Below are 8,903 nucleotides of genomic sequence, written 5' to 3'. Positions count from 1 at the left end.
GGAAAGAGTGTTCATTCTGTATGACAGACAGACTGTCCTGGCTACGATGCCTCCTCTATCTCCTGTCAGCTCTGTGCCTTGCATTCATCCTTGCCTGTGCCAGGACACTGCAGGCCTGAGCCATGTCTCCCCTGTCACAGTTACATCCGGAATCAAGATATTGTACAAACACAGGTTTCCTTCAGCCATCAGACTATTGAAACAACCAGCCCTAAGGCATTGGAAATGTCCCAGGGGTCTCATGCTGGGGAGACAAAGGCTGAAGCCTGGGGCAGCCGGGGGGGAGCTTGTCGCCCAGAGACCTCACAGAGTTCTGAGAACTTGTCAGACCACCTCGCAGGAGACACTGGAGCTGAGACAGTGATGGGTCAGTGAAGGGCAGGACCACACCTTGACCAGGACTGCTTAGCGATGCACCCCTCCTGCCCTCTGCTTAAGCCTGAGCCTCATGTCCAGATCCTGAAGACAGACTTGGGAGTCCTGGGACCTTTCTGTCCCTCTTCCCAGTGTGGCCACACCGAATGGCTCTCCTCTCTGCTTTTCATTGTTACGTGGCTATTTCATTGGCTTTTGAAGACAGTGGCTGAACCTGGCTAGTCAGGGCCACCTGAGCCCAGGCTCCAACCCGGACAGCTCTGGGAACACTGGCAACACCTGCTCCCAGCCTGGCTTCTGCCTTCTTGCCTTAGTTTCCCTTCTGTATCATGAACCTGGTTGGCACATGTCTCTTGCTTCTGGGGAGTATGCCATAGCTGCAGGATGACTTGTTCTGTCACCTCGTGACAGCCAGGACTGATGCCTTCCCAGTCCTCAGTGGTGATGTAGGTGTTGGAATGCAGAGTCCACCTCCACCCACACCCCACCCCCACCCCACCTCTAGCAAAAGCCTTTGGCTACAAGCACCCATGGAGCCCTCAGTAGGCAGGCTGTCCACCCCCGGGGAGTAGCAAGTGCCAGCACGCGTCCTTGTACATGAGCCACACTTGTATATACAACAGACGTGACTTTTGCCTGTTAAAAATGGGGTGTGAAGAAGGCCTAGTGGAGGATGTGGCAGCTGCTGCACTGTCCCAATGGACACAGGCCCCGGCTTCACCTGACCTGACCCTACCAGAGCCGGACTCGGTTCCTGCAGAATCCTGCTGGGAGGAGGGGGTACCAGCCAAGGGCAGCCTCCCTTCAGCCGGGCCTGGGCCTGCCGTGGGCCCTGCCATGGGCCTGCTTCTGTCCCCTCCTTCTTTCCTCTCCCTCCTCCACCCTGTCCTACCCAGCTCTTCTTTCCCTCCCACCTTCCTGGAGATGTGGGCCTGCTACCCCACTGCTCTTCAGGGATTTGGACAAAGGCTGGTTGAAATTAAAATAAGAAGTGACGTCTAGAGAGATCTTAATATTAAAAAGAAAGACAAGGAAGTTGTTAGATTAAATCCCTGTTTCTAATTCCCCACCCCCCATGGGAAGTCACCGCTCATTAACCCCCGGAACGTAGTTATAAAGCAGTTATAGGACATGAGACGCGGAAGGCCCCAAGGGCACAGGTGGGCCTGCGGGCATCTCACACAAAGATGGGGCGCATGGGTAGAAAGCTGACCTGTCTTCAGAGCCGGCCTTGCAGTGCACCAGCACACTGCCATCCTGCCTCTGAGACCCCGTGCTCCACGCTCAGCTGGCGCCGACAAACTCTCCACAGAGTGAACGGTGGCGAAATGTCTGACCCATCACTCAGGAGGTAGAGGGCAGAGAATCCGTTCAAGGTCAGCACTGGCTACATAGTGAGTTTGAGGCCAGGCTACCTCAGATCCAAAAGAAAAAGAAAGAAAGAAAGAGAGAGGGAGGGAGGGAAGGAATGTAAGAAAGAAATTCAAAGCTTTGTGCCCAAAAGCACTATTTAAAATGCTACTATTCCTGCAAAACAAAGCTAAAATTTTATTTTCTTGGAGCCAAACAACCAACTTTTAATATTCTCTTTCATTCATTCTTTCATTTGTTCTCTCTTTTGACAGGTTCGCCTCCTCCTCTCCAGACTGTCCAACCCACAGGGGTATTTCATAAGCCCAGTGCCCACTAGCTGCCTCTGCATGGAGCTGTTGTGGTTGTGTCCTGACTGGCCAGCATCCTTACTCTCTCTGTGGGTCCCAGACTCCTGGTTTAAAGCCTTTCCCAGTGGGTTCCCTTCATGGCCGAGTGGGTTTCAGGGCCTCCCCATTGCAAGCTTTGCTGCCCAGACCTCAGAGCCCACGTGGATAAACAGACCCTCGGAAGGCCCCTGGCTGGATCCTAGGATTAAGCTTAGCTGCTGTTGTGCTGGCTAGCATGTGCTGAGTCCCGCAGCTCGGAGAAGACTGGGAACATGGAGTCAGGAGTGGCTGCTCTCTGCTCCAACAGCACCTGGGGGAAACTGAGGACCTGTTACTCAGAAGCACAGGCTAAAGCCCTAGCAATATTTCTATGAACTAATATTTGAAGTACCAAACACTGGATTCCAGGGTGTTCCGGAATGTTCCATCATGCCTCAAGAAGATCACTAATCTCTGTCTGTGTGTGTCTCTGTCTCTCTCAAACACTATAGACAATTGGAAAAGACGCGGTCAGTATACAGGTACCTCTAGCCTATAGTGCTGGGCTCTGCCTGGTACCCGACAAAAGTAGCTTCTAGAACGGGTCACCTTTATGCAACCGAGACCAACGTGCTCCCCCACTCAAGACACTCCACTTCCATGTGACAGGAAACCTGCATGGGGCAAAGCAGCTGTGTCCGCAGTGAAAATAGACTCCATTGGCCAGGCACCCACGTTCCCATCTACCATCCATCCACCCACCTATCCATCCTCCCATCCATCATGTAGTCACACATCCGGTCATCCACTCACATCCGTTCGCATGCCCACCCTGACTTGGGTGGGCGAAGGTGCCTGAGCAGAGCAGCAGTGGTGCCTGGAGGCTGCAGCTGGGAGGGGAAGACTTCCCTTGGCCAATCATGGTCCAGAGTCCTGAGTCTGCTTCACAGAGCTGGCATGAGGGCCTGAGTGTTCTCCTCTATGGCATAGGAGACAAATCTTCCAGGACCAGTCCTTTCAGTCCAGAGGACACCAGACCCTAGAGCTTTGGCCCCCTGCAAGGGATCCCTGCCTGGTGCTTCTACAAGTTGGTCCCTTGAGAACGTCAGCCTCCTAAACCCGGGATAGTGTCAGCCTGCTATGAATGCTCTCTGTGGGCTCTCCCACCTCTGGGCTGCCTCAGTTTCTCTCAGTGTGTTAGCCCTCTTCCTGAAGCCCAGCCAGCTTAGACAGGGTCTCTTGGAAGCCCTCTCTGTCCCCAGAAAGTATGCCTTGGGGACACCGTGCCAGGCATGAGCAGTCAGTCCCAGGGATGGGCCTCTATGCTTTATCAGGCTTTATCAGCAGGCGTCTGTTCCCAGGGACACGCTTGACCCAAGCGAAGATCTCCAAGGCCATTGTTACCAGGAATCGGTTTCCCAGGGTCAGATCAGATTCCATTCTGCCAGAACGAGCCATCGTCTTCCAGTCAGCCATGCACAAAGAACGCCGCGTCTCCACCGGCCACTCACCCCTAGCTGAAGCTGGGAGACCCCAGCAGGGCTCATTCCTGGGGCCTCACCTGGTGCCCACCCTGGAGCACGCTCCCTTGAGGAACCTCAGGTGGCGATGTAAAAGCAGGAAGGACTCTCCAGGGCCTGGGATTGAGACCTGGAGAGGTACTTCCAGACAGTCTGGGTTGAGGCACAGGCCACTCCCAGTCTGCGGGCTGCAGAGCCCCCTCTCTGTCAGCCCACGCGCGTTCTCACGGTGCTGGCTTCCGGGTGTCCTGGGTCAGTCCCTGTAATAGCCTCCCTCCTGGGGCCTGGTCTGTCCCCTGCAGCTGAGGGGGGAGGCGTGGGAAATGCCGATAACTAAGCAGCCACAAGGTCTGCAAATCTGAGCCTGCCTCCTTCAGGTCGGCATCCCTGGGGCAGGCAGAGGGGGGTCACGTCACATCATTATCTGGGTCTACGTGGCCTTACAGAGGTGCTCTGGGACGCCAGTTGGCCTAAGAGTCTTACAGTCAGAGTGTCTACCACAGGAGCCTATGTGCGCCCACCTTCCTCCCACAGCTCTCACCTTCCATCTTCTCTCTGGGGACCCATCCTCCTCAGCCTCAGTGGCATCTGAGACCTCTGAAGACTGTCAGTTTGTGCCATGCTGGTCAGCAGGGGCCTCGCTCTATGGGTGACTGTGGAAGCCACTAGGGTATCAATGGCTGGGGCTGGACAGTGCTTTCAAAGCCACTGCAGACTGGAAGCTGGCCCTCCCTCTGGAGCTGGACAGAGCAACAGGATTTGTCCAGGCTGAGCTCCCGCTCCCTTTTTCCGGACTCTCTTGCAATCCTGCCTGTGGATGGTCCCTGTTGGGCTTAGAGAGGAGCATTCAAACACTCAACACACTGCCTGAAGCCCTCATCGAACTGAAATCCAAGAGGAGACATGAACATCAACCAAACTATCACATAAAACACCCCAAAGGGACATTTGGGATTAGCCCTAGGGTGTGTGTGACACATGGGGACAGCTATTCTTGCTGGGGTGCAAGACCATCCTTAGTCCAGCTCTGGGGGCTGCACACGGGGCAGGAGACCACTGCTGCCGGCTCTCATTCAGAGCAGCCACTTTCTCTTCTGTCTGTAAGGTGTAGCTCTGACTCCTGAAGAGTGTACCCTGGGCCAGCCTGTGGCCTGTTTCCTAGGTGACATGGCCCCTGTGATTTGGGGACTTGTGGGGAAAAAAAATCACATCCTGGGAGGGGAACTCGGTCCTGGGGGCGGAGCCCAAGCCTGGAAGTAAACCTAGATTCTGGAAAAGACTCTGTTGGGGGGGGGGGCAGGGAGGGAGGGGAGGGCTGTGCTCAGATTTTTTGGAGAAACTTGGTCCTGGGGGTGGTGATGACTCAGGTCTCAGGCTGGTCTGTCCCACAATCCCTCACCCAGCAGGAGGGCGAGCAGCCTGGCCAGGGCCTCAGAGACAAATCCCATGTTTTCACCCTCCTTCTTGATCTTTCCAGGCCCTGGTCCTCCTCGTGAACTAAGGTGAACTGACCATCTCCCGGGACAGGCTACCCTAAGGGACACTGTGGATAGAGACAGTTTTAGTGTCGTCAGAACTAGGAGAGATGTAATGAAGAGAGAGCAGGACAGCCCACAATACAGAAAGTTCTGCACCCGTGTTAACTGTGCCCGAGATGGACAATAGGCCACTCTTTCCCCTATCTTTAATAAAAAGTTGCTGTGAGCTCCAGGTTTTAGGAGTGCCAAGGAGGATAAGGACAAAAACATGAGCTTATGTCACAGGGGACAGAACCAGGTACAGGCCAGAAGGCACAGCATAAGCAAAAGCCTTGTGAGCTCCAGAAGAGGGCACGGCCCATGCAAAGGCCCTGGGCGAGCTCCCGCAGAGAAAAGGCTGTGTCCTTGTCATTGGTAGACGCCCTGGCCCATGTGCCTCCGCCCTTCTCACCACTCTATCTCTGAGAAAAGAATGCCATCAGCAAAGCAGTTGTAATTATAAGTGGCAGAGGCTGGGGGTCACAGGCCAGTGACACAGAAGAGAGACTTCAAAGCGAGTGTCTCCAGCCCTGCTCTTGGACAAAACACCCGGATGGCTGGTCTGATGCGTTCTGGCATCCATCCAGAGGCATCCCCAGCCAGCCCAACGAGGTCTCTCCCAGGACTGTGGACCATGCTCACAGTGTACAGGCGGGACTGGGTTGGTACAAGGGGTCTTTCTGCATGACCCTGCAGATGTACTGGCGCTGTGGGTTCCCAGAAAAGTCAAGGACCCCAGGCAACGCCTCCGCGTGAAGATGGCTGGCCACTCCTGGATCTGTGAAGCCACTTGGCCATGCAGCTGATAGTCTCCCAGCAACAGCTGAGGGACCCAGGGACACTTGCTAAGTTGCCAAGCTGTTTACGTTAAGCCGCGTGGCCTTTGCAGTCAGGGCTAGTCCGTGCTGTTGGAACTTTTCGAGGTCTGGCCTGGGGCCGGGGTCTGAAGTCAGGGAGGTCGCCTGGGAGGGAGACAAGGCCAGGCTTTGCAACACACCCAGGATGCTTGGAAGCCGCTGAGTGGAGATCAGAACTTCCCTGCTGTTTCTGAAGCGCTCTGACATGAAGCCATCTGGACAGATGTGTACAGCACTTTGCATGCCCCCTTCTGGGCTCCTCCTCACCAGGAAATGGTGTCAAGGAAATGCCTTGAGTGAGATTAGAGAGGTGAATAAGGGGCCAGAGAAATGCCTTACTGGGTGAGAGTGCTGGCTGCTCTCACAGAGGGCTTGGATTCAGTTCCCAGCATCCACGCAGAAGCTCACAACTGTCTGTAACTCTGCGTCCAGATTATCTGATGCCCTCTTCTGGTTTCTGCAGGCGTTGTGCACCTTTGATGCACGTACATGCAAGCAAATATTTATACACTTAAAATTTTTTCAAGGAGATAAAAGGATTAAAATTTTTAACGAAAAAGAACAAAAACTTGAGAAAACTCTTAGCCCAAATGCTGGGATTGCAAGTGTGTGCCAGAAAGGCTTGGGGCAGGAGCAGGAGGCGGCTGCAGCCAGGAAGCGGAGAGAGGTGAACGCAGATGCTCAGCTCCCTTGCTCCTTTTTGTACAGTCTGTGACCCCAGCCCAGGGGAGGGTGCCACCCGGAAACACCACCACAGACATGCCCAGGGGTGTGTCTCCCAGGTAATTCCAAATCCAGTCCGGATGGGGAGCCTCTTGTTTGTTTTTCTTGTCTAATTGCTCTGGCTACAGCCTCCAGCATGCCGAGCAGGAGATGGGAGAGTGGCATTGTGGTTGCTTGGAAGGTTCTGTCTTTGTGGAGGATGATGCCAATTGCAGGGCCCAGAGATGGCCCAGAGGTGGACTTTGTATTTATTCCTAGTTTGTTGTCTGGTCTTAAAATATGTGCATGCATATATATATACATACAGCTACATACATACATACATACATACATACATACATACATACATACGTGTGTGTGTGTGTGTGTGTGTGAAGCCCATTAGTAAATGTTATGTGCCTTCTCTATATTTGGGAGTTTGGGTTTTTTTTTTCTCTTTTTAAGCTTTTATTTCTTTCTTTTTATTAATTTTTTATTTTTTTTACTTTTATTGAATGTCTGATTTACACGTCATGCACCAAAATCCCTCTCCTCTCCCCAGTAAAATGAAACAAACAAAAAAAATCTTGTCACAAGAGCTGTAGTGTATCATGCAGTATAGTCTTTTGTCCACATATGTTTACTTTCAAATGTTCATTGCTATGAGTCATGGGTCTGGTTGGAGGCCTACACTATTGTTACCAGTTCCTCATTGGGACTGCTGTGGGATATCCCATTGCTGCCGTGTGTCAAGGAGATTCTTAATCTTTGATTCTGCAGGTCTGGCCCCTTCATGTGTTCTAGCAGGTCATACATGGGGTAGATGTTGGGTAAGGTTCACTCAGAGCCCTGGATCAGGGCCTGCTCCCTTGTCCTCAGGGCAAGGCCAGCTCACCTGCTCCTGAGTGATCAGGGCAGTGCCACATCACCTGCTCTATTTGGGAGGTTTTTGTTTTGTTTTTTGTTTTTATCTCTTTTTTTTCCAGAGTTGAGGACCGAACCCAGCGCCTTGCACTTGCTAGGCAAGTGCTCTACCACTGAGGTAAATCCCCAACCCTTGGGAGGTGTTTACATGTGTGTCTATGAGGGGTCAGTGCACATGTATGCCATGACCCTCATGTAGCGGTCAGAGAGCCAGCTGGGAAAGTAGGTTCTCTCCTTCCCTCACATAGGTTCCAGGGTTCGAACTCAAACCATCAGGTTTGGCAGAAAGCAGCTTTGCCCACTAAAAACATCTCACCAGCTCAGGATTTCTGAATTAATATTCTCTAAGAGATTGACCTTTACATTTTATTGGATTTACATTTTATTTGTGTATTTATTTATGGTCTCAGATAGACCAGGCTGACCATAAACTCCCAGTCTTTCTACCTCCACTGCCCTCGTGCTGGGTTTACAGACGTATATAACTAACTATGCTTGCTTTATTGCTTCTTACTTTGTTGTTGTTGTTTTGAGACAAGATCCTACTCTATAGGCCAGGATAGCCTGGCACTCACTCTGTAGCCCAGGCTAGTCTGGAACTCACTACGTACTTCTGGTTGGCCTTAGACTCCCCACAGTCCTCCTGCCTCAGTCTCCCAAGTACTGGGATTGCAGGTAGTAACTACTGTAGCTGGCTAGTTTTCCCTTACCTCCTTCTCCTTATTGAATTTGGTATCCCTGCCACGCTACTGTACGGACTCTGGCCTTTCCCAGGCCTTGAGGCAGTCAATGTAAACGGTGTTAGCTTTATCTGCTCCCCCAACTTGAGAGAGAATTCCCGTGGGGGATATAGCTGGGCTGCCGCTGGGGGCTGATAAGAAGCCTATTTGTTTTCTCTTTTCTCCGGTGGTAATTGGGTAGTCCTTTTTCTTGTCTCCTCTGCGCTTATGTTCCCTAATTTACATTTTCTTAGAAAACCAGCACCTTCCCGGCTCCCAGCTCTGCCCCTGCGGATTAGAAGTGTCTGCTCTAAGTCCCTCCCTGCTCTCCTTTCTATACTTCATCCATAACCACAGAGGTGTCCCGGCAAGTCTGTTCAGCTGCGCTGCCCAGCGCTGTCCTGCCTGGCAGGTCCCATCTGCCCTGTGGTTGATTGACACTCCTTCTTCCCTCCTCCCTCTGTAGATCTGAGCTGGGTCCCATCCGTGCACCTGACCCCAGTAATGGAATCAGCAAGTCCCTGATGTGTCAGGTTACACGGTTACTGCTGGATCTGGAGGGGACAGCACATGGCTGGCTGGTGGTGGCAGGGGCAGGAAGGAACAATGG

The sequence above is a fragment of the Acomys minous genome (genome assembly GCF_964271855.1).
Source record: "Acomys minous genome assembly, chromosome: 2".
In the NCBI taxonomy this organism is placed as follows: domain Eukaryota; kingdom Metazoa; phylum Chordata; class Mammalia; order Rodentia; family Muridae; genus Acomys; species Acomys minous.
The sequence above is the reverse complement of the archived record's forward strand: the minus strand, read 5'-3'. Positions refer to the sequence as shown.